Below are 20,015 nucleotides of genomic sequence, written 5' to 3'. Positions count from 1 at the left end.
AATAACAGGTGACTAACAAGTGACAAACAGGTGACTAACAAGTGACAAACAGGTGACTAACAGGTAAATAACAGGTGAATAACAGGTAAATAACAGGTGAATAACAGGTGAAAAACAGGTGAATAACAGGTGACTAACAGGTGAATAACATGTGAATAACATGTGAATAACAGGTGACTAACAAGTGAATAACAGGTGAATAACAGGTGAATAACAGGTAAATAACAGGTGAATAACAGGTGACAAACAGGTGAATAACAGGTGAATTACAGGTGAATTACAGGTGAATAACAGGTGAATAACAGGTGAATAACAGGTGAATAACAGGTGACCAACGGGTGAATAACAGGTGAATAACAGGTGACTAACAGGTGACAAACAGGTGACTAACAAGTGACAAACAGGTGACTAACAGGTGAATAACAGGTGACCAACGGGTGAATAACAGGTAAATAACAAGTGACAAACAGGTGACTAACAAGTGACAAACAGGTGACTAACAAGTGACAAACAGGTGACTAACAGGTAAATAACAGGTGAATAACAGGTGACTAACAAGTGACAAACAGGTGACTAACAGGTGACAAACAGGTGAATAACAGGTGAATAACAGGTGAATAACAGGTGACTAACAGGTGACAAACAGGTGAATAACAGGTGACTAACAGGTGAATAAGAGGTGACCAACGGGTGAATAACAGGTGAATAACAGGTGAATAAGAGGTGACCAACGGGTGAATAACAGGTGAATAACAGGTGAATAACAGGTGACTAACAGGTGACTAACAGGTGACTAACAGGTGACAAACAATTGAATAACAGGTAAATAACAGGTGAATAACAGGTGAATAACAGGTGACTAAGAGGTGACTAACAGGTAAATAACAGGTGAATAACAGGTGAATAACAGGTGACTAACAGGTGAATAACAGGTGAATAACAGGTGAATAACAGGTGACCAACGGGTGAATAACAGGTAAATGAAACAGGTGAATAACAGGTGAATAACAAGTGACAAACAGGTGAATAACAGGTGACTAACAGGTGAATAAGAGGTGACCAACGGTTGAATAACAGGTGAATAACAGGTGAATAACAGGTGAATAACAGGTGAATAAGAGGTGACCAACAGGTGAATAACAGGTGAATAACAGGTGAATAACAAGTGACAAACAGGTGACTAACAAGTGACAAACAGGTGACTAACAAGTGACAAACAGGTGACTAACAAGTGACAAACAGGTGACTAACAGGTAAATAACAGGGTGAATAACAGGTGACCAACGGGTGAATAACAGGTAAATAACAAGTGACAAACAGGTGACTAACAAGTGACAAACAGGTGACTAACAGGTAAATAACAGGTGAATAACAGGTGACTAACAAGTGACAAACAGGTGACTAACAAGTGACAAACAGGTGACTAACAGGTAAATAACAGGTGAATAACAGGTGACCAACGGGTGAATAACAGGTAAATAACAAGTGACAAACAGGTGACTAACAAGTGACAAACAGGTGACTAACAGGTAAATAACAGGTGAATAACAGGTGACTAACAAGTGACAAACAGGTGACTAACAAGTGACAAACAGGTGACTAACAGGTAAATAACAGGTGAATAACAGGTAAATAACAGGTGAATAACAGGTGAAAAACAGGTGAATAACAGGTGACTAACAGGTGAATAACATGTGAATAACATGTGAATAACAGGTGACTAACAAGTGAATAACAGGTGAATAACAGGTGAATAACAGGTAAATAACAGGTGAATAACAGGTGACAAACAGGTGAATAACAGGTGAAGGTTACAGGTGAATTACAGGTGAATAACAGGTGAATAACAGGTGAATAACAGGTGAATAACAGGTGACCAACGGGTGAATAACAGGTGAATAACAGGTGACTAACAGGTGACAAACAGGTGACTAACAAGTGACAAACAGGTGACTAACAGGTGAATAACAGGTGACCAACGGGTGAATAACAGGTAAATAACAAGTGACAAACAGGTGACTAACAAGTGACAAACAGGTGACTAACAAGTGACAAACAGGTGACTAACAGGTAAATAACAGGTGAATAACAGGTGACTAACAAGTGACAAACAGGTGACAAACAGGTGACTAACAAGTGACAAACAGGTGACCAACGGGTGAATAACAGGTAAATAACAGGTGAATAAGAGGTAACCAACAGGTGAATAACAGGTAAATAACAAGTGACAAACAGGTGACTAACAAGTGACAAAAAGGTGACTAACAGGTAAATAACAGGTGAATAACAGGTAAATAACAGGTGAATAACAGGTGACAAACAGGTGAATAACAGGTGACTAACAGGTGACTAACAGGTGAATAACATGTGAATAACAGGTGACTAACAGGTGAATAACAGGTGACCAACGGGTGAATAACAGGTAAATAACAGGTGAATAACAGGTGAATAACAGGTGAATAACAGGTGAATAACAGGTGAATAAGAGGTAACCAACGGGTGAATAACAGGTAAATAACAGGTGAATAAGAGGTAACCAACGGGTGAATAACAGGTAAATAACAGGTGAATAACAGGTGACTAACAGGTGACTAACAGGTGACAAACAGGTGAATAACAGGTGAATAACAGGTGACTAACAGGTGCCTAACAGGTGAATAACAGGTGAATAACAGGTGACTAACAGGTGACAAACAGGTGACAAACAGGTGAATAACAGGTGAATAACAGGTGAATAACAGGTGAATAACAGGTGACTAACAGGTGAATAAGAGGTGACCAACGGGTGAATAACAGGTGAATAACAGGTGAATAAGAGGTGACCAACGGGTGAATAACAGGTGAATAACAGGTGAATAACAGGTGACTAACAGGTGACTAACAGGTGACTAACAGGTGACAAACAATTGAATAACAGGTAAATAACAGGTGAATAACAGGTGACTAAGAGGTGACTAACAGGTAAATAACAGGTGAATAACAGGTGAATAACAGGTGACTAACAGGTGAATAACAGGTGAATAACAGGTGACCAACGGGTGAATAACAGGTAAATAACAGGTGAATAACAAGTGACAAACAGGTGAATAACAGGTGAATAAGAGGTGACCAACGGTTGAATAACAGGTGAATAACAGGTGAATAACAGGTGAATAACAGGTGAATAAGAGGTGACCAACGGGTGAATAACAGGTGAATAACAGGTGAATAACAAGTGACAAACAGGTGACTAACAAGTGACAAACAGGTGACTAACAAGTAACAAACAGGTGACTAACAAGTGACAAACAGGTGACTAACAGGTAAATAACAGGTGAATAACAGGTGACCAACGGGTGAATAACAGGTAAATAACAAGTGACAAACAGGTGACTAACAAGTGACAAACAGGTGACTAACAGGTAAATAACAGGTGAATAACAGGTGACTAACAAGTGACAAACAGGTGACTAACAAGTGACAAACAGGTGACTAACAGGTAAATAACAGGTGAATAACAGGTAAATAACAGGTGAATAACAGGTGAAAAACAGGTGAAAAACAGGTGACTAACAGGTGAATAACATGTGAATAACATGTGAATAACAGGTGACTAACAAGTGAATAACAGGTGACAGGTGAATAACAATAACAGGTGAATAACAGGTAATAACAGGTGAATAACAGGTGACAAACAGGTGAATAACAGGTGAATTACAGGTGAATTACAGGTGAATAACAGGTGAATAACAGGTGAATAACAGGTGACCAACGGGTGAATAACAGGTGACTAACAGGTGACAAACAGGTGACTAACAAGTGACAAACAGGTGACTAACAGGTGAATAACAGGTGACCAACGGGTGAATAACAGGTAAATAACAAGTGACAAACAGGTGACTAACAAGTGACAAACAGGAGAATAACAAGTGACAAACAGGTGACTAACAGGTAAATAACAGGTGAATAACAGGTGACTAACAAGTGACAAACAGGTGACTAACAAGTGACAAACAGGTGACAAACAGGTGACTAACAAGTGACAAACAGGTGACCAACGGGTGAATAACAGGTAAATAACAGGTGAATAAGAGGTAACCAACGGGTGAATAACAGGTAAATAACAAGTGACAAACAGGTGACTAACAAGTGACAAACAGGTGACTAACAGGTAAATAACAGGTGAATAACAGGTAAATAACAGGTGAATAACAGGTGACAAACAGGTGAATAACAGGTGACTAACAGGTGAATAACAGGTGACTAACAAGTGATGTGAATAACAGGTGACTAACAGGTGAATAACAGGTGACCAACGGGTGAATAACAGGTAAATAACAGGTGAATAACATGTGAATAACAGGTGAATAACAGGTGAATAACAGGTGAATAAGAGGTAACCAACGGGTGAATAACAGGTAAATAACAGGTGAATAAGAGGTAACAGGTAAATAACAGGTGAATAACAGGTAAATAACAGGTGAATAACAGGTGACTAACAGGTGACTAACAGGTGACAAACAGGTGAATAACAGGTGAATAACAGGTGACTAACAGGTGCCTAACAGGTGAATAACAGGTGAATAACAGGTGACTAACAGGTGACAAACAGGTGAATAACAGGTGAATAACAGGTAAATAAATAACAGGTGACTAACAGGTGACAAACAGGTGAATAACAGGTGACTAACAGGTGAATAAGAGGTGACCAACGGGTGAATAACAGGTGAATAACAGGTGAATAAGAGGTGACCAACGGGTGAATAACAGGTGAATAACAGGTGAATAACAGGTGACTAACAGGTGACTAACAGGTGACTAACAGGTGACAAACAACAGGTGAATAACAGGTGAATAACAGGTGAATAACAGGTGACTAAGAGGTGACTAACAGGTGAATAACAGGTAAATAACAGGTGAATAACAGGTGAATAACAAGTGACAAACAGGTGAATAACAGGTGAATAACAGGTGACCAACAAACAGGTGAATAACAGGTAAATAACAGGTGACTAACAGGTGAATAACAGGTGACTAACAGGTGACTAACAGGTGAATAGGTGACCAAGTGACAAACAGGTGAATAACAGGTGACTAACAGGTGACAAACAGGTGAATAACAGGTGAATAACAGGTGACTAACAGGTGACAAAGAGGTGACTAACAGGTGAATAACAGGTGAATAACAGGTGAATAACAGGTGAATAACAGGTAAATAAGAGGTGACCAACAGGTGAATAACAGGTAAATAACAGGTGAATAACAGGTGAATAACAAGTGACAACGGGTGAATAAGAAATAGGTGACTAACAAGTGACAAACAGGTGACTAACAAGTGACAAACAGGTGACTAACAAGTGACAAACAGGTGACTAACAGGTAAATAACAGGTGAATAACAGGTGACCAACAGGTGAATAAACAGTGAATAAAGGTAAATAAAGTGACAAACAGGTGACTAACAAGTGACAAACAGGTGACTAACAGGTAAATAACAGGTGAATAACAGGTGACTAACAAGTGACAAACAGGTGACTAACAGGTAAATAACAGGTGAATAACAGGTGACTAACAAGTGACAAACAGGTGACTAACAAGTGACAAACAGGTGACTAACAAGTGACAAACAGGTGACTAACAGGTGAATAAGAGGTGACTAACAGGTAAATAACAGGTGAATAACAGGTGACAAACAGGTGAATAACAGGTGACTAACAGGTGAATAACATGTGAATAACAGGTGACTAACAGGTGAATAACAGGTGACCAACGGGTGAATAACAGGTAAATAACATGTGAATAACAGGTGAATAACAGGTGACCAACGGGTGAATAACAGGTAAATAACAGGTGACTAACAGGTGAATAACAGGTGACTAACAGGTGACTAACAGGTGAATAACAGGTGACCAACGGGTGAATAACAGGTAAATAACAGGTGACTAACAGGTGAATAACAGGTGAATAACAGGTGACCAACGGGTGAATAACAGGTAAATAACAGGTAAATAACAGGTGAATAACAGGTGACTAAACGGGTGAATAACAGGTAAATAACAGGTGAATAAGAGGTAACCAACTAACAGGTGAATAACAGGTAAATAACAAGTGACAAACAGGTGACTAACAAGTGACAAACAGGTGACTAACAGGTAAATAACAGGTGAATAACAGGTGACTAACAAGTGACAAACAGGTGACTAACAAGTGACAAACAGGTGACTAACAGGTGAATAAGAGGTGACTAACAGGTAAATAGCAGGTGAATAACAGGTGACAAACAGGTGAATAACATGTGAATAAAAGGTGACTAACAGGTGAATAACAGGTGACCAACGGGTGAATAACAGGTAAATAACAGGTGACAAACGGGTGAATAACATGTGAATAACAGGTGAATAACAGGTGACATAACAGGTGAATAACAGGTAAATAACAGGTGAATAAGAGGTGACCAACGGGTGAATAACAGGTAAATAACAGGTGAATAACAGGTGACTAACAGGTGAATAACAGGTGAATAAGAGGTGACCAACGGGTGAATAACAAGTGACAAACAGGTGAATAACAGGTGAATAACAGGTGAATAACAGGTGAATAAGAGGTGACCAACGGGTGAATAACAGGTGAATAACAGGTGAATAACAGGTGAATAAGAGGTGACCAACGGGTGAATAACAGGTGAATAACAGGTGAATAACAAGTGACAAACAGGTGAATAACAGGTGAATAACAGGTGACTAACAGGTGAATAAGAGGTTACCAACGGGTGAATAACAGGTAAATAACAGGTGAATAACAGGTGAATAACAGGTGACTAACAGGTGAATAACAGGTGACTAACAGGTGAATAACAAGTGACAAACAGGTGAATAACAGGTGAATAACAGGTGACTAACAGGTGAATAAGAGGTGACCAATGGGTGAATAACAGGTAAATAACAGGTGACTAACATGTGAATAACAGGTGACTAACAGGTGACTAACAGGTGAATAACAAGTGACAAACAGGTGAATAACAGGTGACTAACAGGTGACAAACAGGTGAATAACAGGTGAATAACAGGTGAATAACAGGTGACTAACAGGTGACAAAGAGGTGACCAACAGGTGAATAAGAGGTGAATTACAGGTGAATAACAGGTGAATAACAGGTGACTAACAGGTGAATAAGAGGTGACCAACGGGTGAATAACAGGTAAATAACAGGTGACTAACAGGTGAATAACAGGTGAATAACAGGTGACTAACAGGTGACTAACAGGTGAATAACAGGTGACTAACAGGTGACTAACAGGTGAATAAGAGGTGACCAACGGGTGAATAACAGGTAAATAACAGGTGACTAACAGGTGAATAACAGGGTGAACAAACAGGTGACCAAGTGACAAAACAGGGTGAATAACAGGGTAAATAGGTGACAGGTGAATAACATGTGAATAACAGGTGAATAACAGGTGACCAACGGGTGAATAACAGGTGAATAACAGGTGACTAACAGGTGACAAAGAGGTGACCAACAGGTGAATAACAGGTGAATAACATGTGAATAACAGGTGACTAACAGGTGAATAACAGGTGACCAACGGGTGAATAACAGGTAAATAACAGGTGAATAAATATGTAACAGGAATAACAGGTGAATAACAGGTGACCAACGGGTGAATAACAGGTAAATAACAGGTGACTAACAGGTGAATAACAGGTGACTAACAGGTGACAAACAGGTGAATAACAGGTGACTAACAGGTGACTAACAGGTGAATAACAGGTGAATAACAGGTAAATAACAGGTGAATAACAGGTGAATAACAGGTGAATAACAGGTGACTAACAGGTGACAAACAGGTGAATAAGAGGTGAATAAGAGGTGACCAACAGGTGAATTACAGGTGAATAACAGGTGAATAACAGGTGACTAACAGGTGAATAACAGGTGACCAACGGGTGAATAACAGGTAAATAACAGGTGAATAACAGGTGAATAACAGGTGAATAACAGGTGACCAACGGGTGAATAACAGGTAAATAACAGGTAAATAACAGGTGACTAACAGGTGAATAACAGGTGACTAACAGGTGACAAACAGGTGAATAACAGGTGACTAACAGGTGAATAACAGGTGACTAACAGGTGACAAAGAGGTGACCAACAGGTGAATAAGAGGTGAATTACAGGTGAATAACAGGTGAATAACAGGTGACTAACAGGTGAATAAGAGGTGACCAACGGGTGAATAACAGGTAAATAACAGGTGACTAACAGGTGAATAACAGGTGAATAACAGGTGACTAACAGGTGACTAACAGGTGAAGTGACAAACAGGTGACTAACAGGTGAATAACAGGTGAATAACAGGTGACCAACGGGTGAATAACAGGTAAATAACAGGTGACTAACAGGTGAATAACAGGTGAATAACAGGTGACTAACAAGTGACAAACAGCGGGTGAATAACAGGTAAATAACAGGTGAATAACAGGTGAATAACAGGTGAATAACAGGTGACCAACGGGTGAATAACAGGTGAATAACAGGTGACTAACAGGTGACAAAGAGGTGACCAACAGGTGAATAACAGGTGAATAACATGTGAATAACAGGTGACTAACAGGTGAATAACAGGTGACCAACGGGTGAATAACAGGTAAATAACAGGTGAATAACATGTGAATAACAGGTGAATAACAGGTGACCAACGGGTGAATAACAGGTAAATAACAGGTAAATAACAGGTGACTAACAGGTGAATAACAGGTGACTAACAGGTGACAAACAGGTGAATAACAGGTGACTAACAGGTGACTAACAGGTGAATAACAGGTGAATAACAGGTAAATAACAGGTGAATAACAGGTGAATAACAGGTGAATAACAGGTGAATAACAGGTGACTAACAGGTGACAAACAGGTGAATAAGAGGTGAATAACAGGTGACCAACAACAGGTGAATTACAGGTGAATAACAGGTGAATAACAGGTGACTAACAGGTGAATAACAGGTGACCAACGGGTGAATAACAGGTAAATAACAGGTGAATAACATGTGAATAACAGGTGAATAACAGGTGACAAGTGACACAGGTGAATAACAGGTGAATAACAGGTAAATAACAGGTAAATAACAGGTGACTAACAGGTGAATAACAGGTGACTAACAGGTGACAAACAGGTGAATAACAGGTGACTAACAGGTGACTAACAGGTGAATAACAGGTGAATAACAGGTAAATAACAGGTGAATAACAGGTGAATAACAGGTGAATAACAGGTGACTAACAGGTGACAAACAGGTGAATAACAGGTGACTAACAGGTGAATAAGAGGTGACCAACGGGTGAATAATAACAGGTGAATAATAAGTGTGAATAACAGGTGAATAAGAGGTGACCAACAGGTGAATAAAATAACAGGTGAATAACAGGTGAATAACAGGTGACTAACAGGTGACTAAGAGGTGAATAACAGGTGACTAACAGGTGACTAACAGGTGAATAACAGGTGAATAACAGGTAAATAACAGGTGAATAACAGGTGAATAACAGGTGACTAACAGGTGAATAACAGGTGAATAACAGGTGAATAACAAGTGACAAACAGGTGAATAACAGGTGAATAACAGGTGAATAACAGGTGAATAACAGGTGAATAACAAGTGACAAACAGGTGAATAACAGGTGATTACAGGTGAATAACAGGTGAATAACAGGTGACCAACAGGTGAATAACAGGTAAATAACAGGTGACTAACAGGTGAATAACAGGTGAATAACAGGTGACTAACAGGTGACTAACAGGTGAAATAACAAGTGACTAACAGGTGACTAACAGGTGAATAAGAGGTGACCAACAGGTGAATAACTAACAGGTAAATAACAGGTGACTAACAGGTGACTAACAGGTGAATAACAGTGACAAACAGGTGAATAACAGGTGACTAACAGGTGACAAACAGGTGAATAACAGGTGAATAACAGGTGACTAACAGGTGACAAACAGGTGAATAACAGGTGAATAACAGGTGACTAACAGGTGACAAAGAGGTGACCAACAGGTGAATAACAGGTGAGGTTGACCAACGGGTGAATAACAGGTGAATAACAGGCAGTGAATAACAGGTGACTAACAGGTGACAAACAGGTGAATAACAGGTGACTAACAGGTGACAAAGAGGTGACCAACAGGTGAATTACAGGTGAATAACAGGTGAATAACAGGTGAATAACAGGTGACTAACAGGTGACAAAGAGGTGACCAACAGGTGAATAACAGGTGAATTACAGCTGAATAACAGGTGAATAACAGGTGACTAACAGGTGACAAACAGGTGAATAACAGGTGAATAACAGGTGACTAACAGGTGACAAAGAGGTGACCAACAGGTGAATTACAGGTGAATAACAGGTGAATAACAGGTGAATAACAGGTGAAGAACAGGTGAAGAACAGGTGAAGAACAGGTGAATAACAGGTGAATAACAGGTGAATAAGAGGTGAATAAGAGGTGAATAAGAGGTGACTAACAGGTGAATAACAGGTGAATAACAGGTGAATAACAGGTGACTAACAGGTGAATAAGAGGTGAATAAGAGGTGACCAACAGGTGAATTACAGGTGAATAACAGGTGAATAAGAGGTGACCAAAAGGTGAATTACAGGTGAATAACAGGTGACTAACAGGTGAATAACAGGTGAATAACAGGTGAATAACAGGTGAATAACAGGTGAATAAGAGGTGACCAACAGGTGAATTACAGGTGAATAACAGGTGAATAACAGGTGAATAAGAGGTGAATAAGAGGTGACCAACAGGTGAATTACAGTTGAATAACAGGTGAATAAGAGGTGACCAACAGGTAACAAACAGGTGAATAACAGGTGAATAACAGGTGAATAAGAGGTGACCAATGTACAAACAGGTGAATTACAGTGAATAACAGGTGACTAACAGGTGAATAACAGGTGAATAACAGGTGAATTACGGTGAATAACAGGTGAATAACAGGTGAATAACAGGTGAATAAGAGGTGAATAAGAGGTGACCAACAGGTGAATTACAGGTGAATAACAGGTGAATAACAGGTGAATAAGAGGTGACCAACAGGTAACAAACAGGTGAATAACAGGTGAATAACAGGTGAATAAGAGGTGAATAAGAGGTGACCAACAGGTGAATTACAGGTGAATAACAGGTGAATAACAGGTGAATAAGAGGTGACCAACAGGTAACAAACAGGTGAATAACAGGTGAATAACAGGTGAATAACAGGTGAATTACAGGTGAATTACAGGTGAATAACAGGTGAATAACAGGTGAATAACAGGTGAATAAGAGGTGAATAAGAGGTGACCAACAGGTGAATTACAGGTGAATAACAGGTGAATAACAGGTGACTAACAGGTGAATAAGAGGTGAATAAGAGGTGACCAACAGGTGAATTACAGGTGAATAACAGGTGAATAACAGGTGAATAAGAGGTGACCAACAGGTAACAAACAGGTGAATAACAGGTGAATAAGAGGTGACCAACAGGTGAATTACAGGTGAATAACAGGTGACTAACAATTGAATAACAGGTGAATAACAGGTGAATTACAGGTGAATTACAGGTGAATAACAGGTGAATAACAGGTGAATAACACAATGAACAGATTGAAGAATGAGGAATCAGAAGTTTAACATGTTTTTAAAGGTAGGTTAACCACCAAATGGGAGGAGAGAGCAGGCTGCATATAGAGTAGGTCAGACATTTGGGATAAAAGACTTATTCTGACATTCTACCTTCCAACAGGTGTGGTCTGCGCCGCTGAAGGGCAGTTTTTCGAACAGCATGGCTTTTGCAGCAACCCTGAAATACAGACAGGAACAATTCAGTCCCATTTGCCTATTATCTCTCAAATCTATATACCAATGGCCTGAAATCTCATGCTAATTACATGTGAATGGGTGTGAATGATTTTCTGTTCAAAAAGGTTGTCTTGAGTCATTTTGACCCTGCACACAGGGGTAAGTGCACTTTCATTCAGAGCACCCAGTGTTCCTCATTTTTGAGTGTGAAGTCACAGCATGTCTTATTGTTAAGTGTGAAGTCAGCGAAACGGCTTCAGCTACACAATAAGACACACAATAGGGAGGCTTCCTTCCTTCCGTTACCAGGCAGGCAAGAGGCCAGCCTTCCCCTCCCCTTCCTTCCCCCTCCTCTGCCTTCCCTCCAAGGTGCAGAACCAGCTCTCGACCCATTGACGACACAGGAGGAGGAGGCTTTACCCTACAGGACAACTGACGACACAGGAGAGGAGGCTTTACCCTACAGGACAACTGAAGACACAGGAGAGGAGGCTTTACCTACAGGACAACTGAAGACACAGGGAGGAGGCTTTCCCTACAGGACAACTGAAGACACCAGAGAGGAGGCTTTACCCTACAGGACAACTGAAGACACAGGAGAGGAGGCTTTACCCCTACAGGACAACTGAAGACACAGGAGAGGAGGCTTTACCTACAGGACAACTGAAGACACTCGAGAGGAGGCTTTTCACCCACAGGACAACTGAAAACACAGGATAGGAGGCTTTACCTACAGGACAACTGAAGACACAGGAGAGGAGGCTTTGCCCCTACAGGACAACTGAAGACACAGGAGAGGAGGCTTTACCCTACAGGACAACTGAAGACACAGGAGAGGCTTTACCCTACAGGACAACTGAAGACACTCGAGGAGGCTTTACCTACAGGACAACTGTAGAGACAGGAGAGGAGGCTTTACCCTACAGGACAACTGTAGAGACAGGAGAGGAGGCTTTACCCTACAGGACAACTGAAGACACTCGAGGAGGAGGCTTTACCCTACAGGACAACTGTAGACACAGGAGAGGAGGCTTTACCCTACAGGACAACTGAAGACACAGGAGGAGGCTTTACCCTACAGGACAACTGAAGACACAGGAGAGGGAGGCTTTACCCTACAGGACAACTGTGAAGACAGGAGAGGAGGCTTTACCCTACAGGACAACTGTAGAGACAGGAGAGGAGGCTTTACTACAGGACAACTGAAGACACTTGAGAGGAGGCTTTTTACCCTACAGGACAACTGAAGACACAGGAGAGGAGGCTTTACCCTACAGGACAACTGAAGACACAGGAGGAGGCTTTTACCCTACAGGACAACTGAAGACACAGGAGAGGAGGCTTTACCCTACAGGACAACTGAAGACACAGGAAGGCTTTACCCTACAGGACAACTTTGAAGACACTCAGAGGAGAGGCTTTACCCTACAGGACAACTGAAGACACAGGAGAGGAGTGTCAGGATTTGGCCAGGGTTGTTCAGGTTTTTGGTCACTAGATGCCCCCATTGTGCCTTTTGACCTTTTGTTTTCCCTTGATCCCCATTATTATTTGCACCTGTGCCTGCCTTCCCTGATTGTATTTAAACCTTTGTTTTCCTCAGTCCTTTTCTGTGTTTTATGTAGCACCCAGCCCTAATACTCTGTGAACTACTTGTTGATCCCGGTGGACTCTCTTGTGGAACTCTGTTTTTTGTTCTGTTTGTTTGTTTTTGAGTATTTTTGGAGGCTTTCTGTGCTATACCTTCCACCTTGTGGATTTACCTTGTCTTGGAGGATTACCTTTGTTCTTGGGAATTCTCGAGGTTGGCAGAGTTATATGTTTTCCTGAAGAATCTTCATTTTTACTTCATTAAATACATACGTCTCAAGTACTGCTGTCTCTGCTACTCATCTTCTAGGTTCTGCCAACTATTAGTGGCTCCAGTTGGTTAAGTGACTGTTTTCTCACTCAGGAGACCCGGGTTCAGTAACCGGTCCTGACAGAAACACAGAGCCAAAAATGAACCCAGAGGCAGCCATTCCCAGGACCTTGTTGCCAAAGGCTGTTCCACCACCAGGGAGACTGTCCAGCCCACGAGAAGCTGCCCTGGTTCAGCAAGAGGCCTTAATGGCTAGACATTCTCATCTTCTGTCGGAGATGCTGACTTCCATAAAGCAGATATCTGATCGATTACCTCGGCAACAGTTCCCGTCCCAGTACCTCAGATTCACTACCCACAAGAGAAGTTAACCTCTGGCTGAACCCTCGTCTTCCACCTCCCTAGCAGTTCTCAGGTGATCCAAGTGCTTGTAAGGGTTTCTCACCCAATGTTCTCTCTTCGAGCTGCAACCCTCGTCGTTCCCCACCGACCGGTCCCAGATCGCATCATCACCCTGCTGTCAGAAAAAGCCCTGGCTGGGCTACTGCTGTGTGGGATGCCCATGTTCCTGCTGTGCCAGCTACTCTGCCTTTGCTGAGAATTCAAATGTTTCAAGGCCCAAGTTTCAAGGTCCTGACTCAGCCAAACAGCTCTGACTCTCCACCAAGGTCGGCGCAGCGTAACGGACTATGCCATCCAGTTCGCACGGTGGCAGCAGCGAGTGGCTGGAACAACGAGCGCTCACTGTGTGCTTTCTGAAAGGCCTTTCCACTATCCAAGATGAACTGGCCACTGGAACCACTGACAATCTGATCCCTGATCAAGTTGGCCTCACGCATTGACCAGCGTCTGAGAGAGAAGCTCAACCGTAGACCTCTAGCCCCTATCAGTCCCAGCTCCGAGTCCCCACTCTTATCCGCTGGCTCCACCGAACCCATGCAGATTGGACGCATCTCCCAGGGCTGAGAGAGACCGCGGATGAGGAGCGACGCTGTCTATTGCGGCAAACCGCCATTTCGTTCCACGTGTCGGGCTCCAGGAAGCGCTCTGTCGTACAGACTGGGGAGGTGTGAAAACTGCAACGGAAACATAACCTCCTCCCATCCGTCCAACTCCCTGTCTGCTCATTCCAGTCACCCTTTCCTGGGACAAACCAAGCTTCACCTTCAAGCCTTAGTAGACTCTGGAGCCGCAGGGTAACCCCATGGATGGTGTCTGGGCGAAGAGATGGTGGCGTTCCCCTCTGAACCTCTAAGTGACCCCATGAGGTTACTACATTGATAAAACCCTTTGGGATCTGGACTTGTCACTCATGTCACTACCTCCTTGCGACTTTCAGTTTCACAAACACAAGGAATTGATGAACTTTCATTTGATCTCCTGTTCGAGTTCCCTCTCGTCCTTGGATACCCCTGGCTTCACAGCCATAACCCTCACATCGACTGGTCTGTGGGCACTATCAAGCAGTGGGGTCCGATTGCCAAGCTACATGTATTTTCGAGATTACCGAGTTCTACTCAGTCTTTAGAATCCATCGACCTGACCAGTTCAGTGTTACCATGACCTCAAACTGGTATTGCAAACAGATGGCCACCATGCTACCACCACCATAGACCTTATGATTGCCCCGATCCGAACTGTTTCGAGCACTTGCCCCCAGGTCGGATCTTTCCTATCTCCACCGAGCGAGCTGCATGGATACCTACATCAGGACGCTCTGGAAGCAGTCCTCATGCGTCCATCCACCTCCCCGGCGGGAGCAGGGGTTTTTCTTTGTGGCCAGAAAGAGCGGTGGATTCGGTCCTTGCATCGACTACCGGGGACTCAATGCCATAACCGTCCGTAACCGTTACCCGCTACCTCTTATGGCCACAGCCTCTGCAGGCTGCTCAGGAAGCAGTTGTTTTCACTGAGCTTGACCTGTGAACGCATACCATCTTGTGCGGATCAGACCTGGTGACAAGTGGAAGACCGCTGAGCAGCCTACTGGTCACTATGAATACTTGGTGATGCCCTTCGGCCTGACCAACGCTCCAGCCCGGTGTTCAGCGCTCATAAGCGATGTGCTTAGGGATATGCTTAACATATTTGTGTTTGTTTACTTGGATGACATCCTCATCTTTTGAGCTCTCTTCAAGAACACACAAGCATGTCAGACAAGTACTCAAGCGCCTAGCCCGAGACAGCCATCTGTGCGTTAAGCCGGAAAATGTGAATTCCATTCATCCAGTACAATTCCTGGGATTTGTAGTGGAACCCGATCAAGTCCAAATGGACCCCAGGAAGGTAAAGCGGTGGCCAGTTACCCACCTCAAATCCGTTAAGGAAGTTCAGCGTTTCCTGGGCTTCACAAACTTTACCGCAAGTTCATCGAAGACTTCGGCGCGTAGCCAGCCCCTCTCTCAGCTTTAACCAAGGTGGCAATGCAAGGTTTGTGGGGAAGAGAGCTGAGACTGACCTTCCAAGGACTCAGCTTAGCGCGTCCTCTCTGCTCCCATCCTGATACTACCGACTACGGATGAACCATTTGTGGTGGAGGTAGACGCCTCAGAGGGTTGGTGTTGGAGCTGTCCTGTCTCAGAGGGTGAAGACAAGAAGCTTCATCCGTGCGCTTTCTTCTCACCGGCTTACCCTGGCTGAGAAGGAACTACGATGTGGGGGATCGTGAACGCTAGCGTTAAGATGGCATTGAAGGAATGGAGACACTGGCTCGAGGGGGCTTCTCACCGTTTCGAAGTGCTTACGGACTACAAAATCTGGAGTATATCCAGCAAGCTGAGCGGTTGAACTCTAGACAAAGCTAGATGGTCTCTTTTCTTCAAATCGATTCAGTTTATCCTCACCTATCGGCGGGTGAAGAATCTCAAACCGGATGCCCTGTCCCGAGTCTACGCCCTGCCATTCGAGATGAGCACGGTCATGCCTGTCCTTCCTGCTGCTAAGATCGTGGCTCCGATTTCGTGGCAGCAGTTGAGGGATACCGGTGAGACGAGCTCAAGCTGTCGAACCGGACCCGAAGAGAGTCCTGCAATCGGTTGCTTGTCCCCATGGCGTGAGGACTCAGGTCCTTCTGTGTGACAGTACTACCGCCTCACCCTCTCACCCCGAGCGTCGTGACCTTGGAGTTCATCCAGCGTAGGATTCTGGTGGCCTACCATAAGAGAAGACATTGCCTCTTTAGGCGTCAATGCCTGCCCCGTGTGCTGCCAGGCCAAATCTTCTCACCTCCGCCTCAAGGACTCCTTCACCCTTACCTATTCCCAGACCCTGTAGGTCCCATATCTCGCTGGACTTTATTACTGGCCTTCCTCCATCCCCCATGGCAATACTAATATCCTAGTCATAATCGACAGGTTTTCCAAGGCGGCCAGGTTCGTCCCTCTGACTAAGTTACCTTCCGCCAAGGAGAGGCTGAGTTGGTAGTGTAATCATGTTCGAGTCTTGGCATTCCTCAAGATATGGTTTCTGACATGAGGTCCCCAGTTCGCCTCAAGGTTTTGGAAGGCCTTCTGCCAACTCATGGTGCTTCTGCCAGTCTATCTTCAGGGTACCATCCGAGTCCAACGGCCAAACAGAGAGGATGAATCAAGAGCTGGAAGCCACCTCGATGTATGACTCGTAACCCAACCCGTCCACATGGTCGTCCTTCATTATTTATGGCGAATACGCGCACAACACCTTAGCTCCTCCTCCCACTGGTATGTCCCGCACGAGTGTCAGTTTGGCTGTGCCCTCCATTGTTCCCGGACTAGGAGGCAGAAGTCAGAGTGCCTTCAGCCTTGAAGTTCGTCAGACGCTGTCGGCTTATGTGGAGGAAGACCCGTCTTAATCTCATCGTTCCTCACAGAGTACCAACAACAAGCCAACAGACGTCGCCGTCCCGGGCCTACCCTGCGCCCGGCCAGAGAGAGTCTGGCTCTCCATAAGAGACTTTACCACTGGGTGAGTCTCTAAGCTGTCCTTAAAAATACACGGTCCTTTAGGTTGCCAGGAGAAGTTAATTTGGTTCTTATCGCCTACACTTACCCAGATCCCTTAAGATTAATCCCCATTTCACATTTCCTTATTATTCCTTATTTCACATTTCCTCCGCCTGCGTGTCATTGGAGGCCAGCCGGTTTATACCGGCCCATCGGATACTGGATTCCCGCCGGTGCAGCGGTCCTGGCAGTATCTGGTGGACTGGGAAGGCCACGGTCGAGAGGCGCTCCTGGGTTCCTGCCAAAGATATACTGGACCCTGACCTCATTCGTCAGTTCAGGCTCTCCACCCTGAGAGAGCTGGTAGGAACGTCAGGAGCCGTTCCAGGGGGGATTCTGTCAGGATTTGGCCAGGTTGTTCGGTTTTTGGTCACTAGATGCCCCCATTGTGCCTTTGACCTTTTGTTTTCCCTTGATCCCCATTATTATTTGCACCTGTGCCTCGTTTCCCTGATTGTATTTAAACCCTTTGTTTTCCTCAGTCCTTTGCTCTGTGTTTGTATGTTAGCACCCCAGCCCTAGTACTCTGTGAACTCTTGTTGATCCGGTGGACTCTCTTGTGGAACTCTGTTTTTTGTTCTTGTTTGTTTTTGTTTTTGAGTATTTTTGAGGCTTTTTGTGCTATACCTTCCACCTTGTGGATTTACCTTTTTGTCTTGGAGGATTACCTTTGTTCTTGTGGAATTCCTTTTGAGGTTGTGGAGTTATATGTTTTCCTGAAGAACTTCATTTTTACTTCATTAAATACATCGTCTCAAGTACTGCTGTGTCTGCCTCATCTTCTGGTTCTGCCAACTATTCGTGGCTCAGTTGGTTAAGTGACTGTTTCTCACTCCGGAGACCCGGGTTCGCAAACCGGGTCCTGACAAGGGAGGCTTTACCCTACAGGACAACTGAATTACACAGGAGAGGAGGCTTTTTACCCTACAGGACAACTGAAGACACAGGAGAGGAGGCTTTACCCTACAGGACAACTGTAGACACAGGAGAGAGGCTTTACCCTACAGGACAACTGAAGACACTCGAGGAGGCCCTTAGGGAGGTGCCTGAGGAAGGCCCACAGCATCATCAGGATGCCAACCACCTCAGCCACGAGCTGTTCTCTTCCTTACCATGGGGCAGACAGTGTCAGAGCATGAGGTTTGATATCAACAGGCTCTGACACAGTTTCAATGTTACAAACCATCAGACTGCAGAACACTTTTCCTGTGACCCTCCCCATGTCCCTCCGTGTCCCCTCCGTGTCTCTCCCATGTCCCTCCCCGTGTCTCTCCCATGTCCCTCCCCGTGTCTCTCCCATGTCCCTCCCCATGTCTCCCATGTCCTCCCCGTGTCAAGTCCCATGTCCCCTCCCGTGTCCTCCCATGTCCCTCCCGTGTCCTCCATGTCCCTCCCAGTGTCTCTCCCATGTCCCTCCCGTGTCTCTCCATGTCCCTCCCCGTGTCTCCTCCATGTCCCTCCCCGTGTCCCTCCCAGTGTCCGGGCCCCATGTCCCTCCCCGTGTCCCTCCCATGTCCCTCCCGTGTCCTCCCATGTCCTCCGTGTCTCTCCCGTGTCCCTCCCCGTGTCTCTCCCCGTGTCCCTCCTGTGTCTCTCCCATGTCCTCCCATGTCCCTCCCCGTGTCTCTCCCATGTCCCTCCTCGTGTCTCCTCCCATGTCCCTCCCAGTGTCCTCCCATGTCCCTCCCCGTATCCTTCAGTATCACTCCCTTGTGTCCCTCCCATGTTTCCTTCCCTGTGTCCTTCCCCGTGAGAGAGAAGAGGCAGAGAAAGAGAGGGGAGAGTGGAGAGCTGGGTCACATCAACCTTACAGGGCAGCAGGCAGGAGCGAAATAAAACCAGACTGACTCTCAACTGATAGGAAAACACATAAATCTCTACACACACACACACACGCACACACGCACACACGCGCACACACACACACACACACACACACACACACACACACACACACACACACACGCACAGCAGGAGGAAGGTTCACAGTCTCGCAGAAAAAAACTGTGTGTTTTAAGGGCTGTTTATTTTTTGTGTGTGTGTGTGTGTGTGTGTGTGTGCGTTCTGTAGCGTCATGTCCATTACACTGATCCTGGTCTCTGGTGTCCGTTGCTGGAGGACTCCATCTTGTCCGCTCTGTCCAATCTCCGGACAGGTGACCAGTTTGGAGGGCGGTCTGGGGGTCCGTCGACTCTACACTCTCCTTCCGATCCTTCTGTTGGTCTTTCTGGTCCAGCGTCACGGCAGCACAGACTCTAGATTAGAACCTGCCAGACTCCTACGACCTTGGGGAAGAGATAAGCACTCAGTGAGTCCAAAATGGATCCCAATTCCCTATGGAGCAATAC

The 20,015-nt window shown here is 44.5% G+C and overlaps 1 pseudogene; it reads right to left on the bottom strand.

Annotated features, from left to right (window-relative positions):
- Positions 1-20,015, bottom strand: part of LOC115127724 (rho GTPase-activating protein 42-like) — a 249,534-nt pseudogene that overhangs the window by 10,849 nt on the left and 218,670 nt on the right.

This window comes from Oncorhynchus nerka, linkage group LG11 (genome assembly GCF_034236695.1).
Source record: "Oncorhynchus nerka isolate Pitt River linkage group LG11, Oner_Uvic_2.0, whole genome shotgun sequence".
NCBI classification, from domain to species: Eukaryota; Metazoa; Chordata; class Actinopteri; order Salmoniformes; family Salmonidae; genus Oncorhynchus; species Oncorhynchus nerka.
The sequence above is the reverse complement of the archived record's forward strand: the minus strand, read 5'-3'. Positions and strand labels throughout refer to the sequence as shown.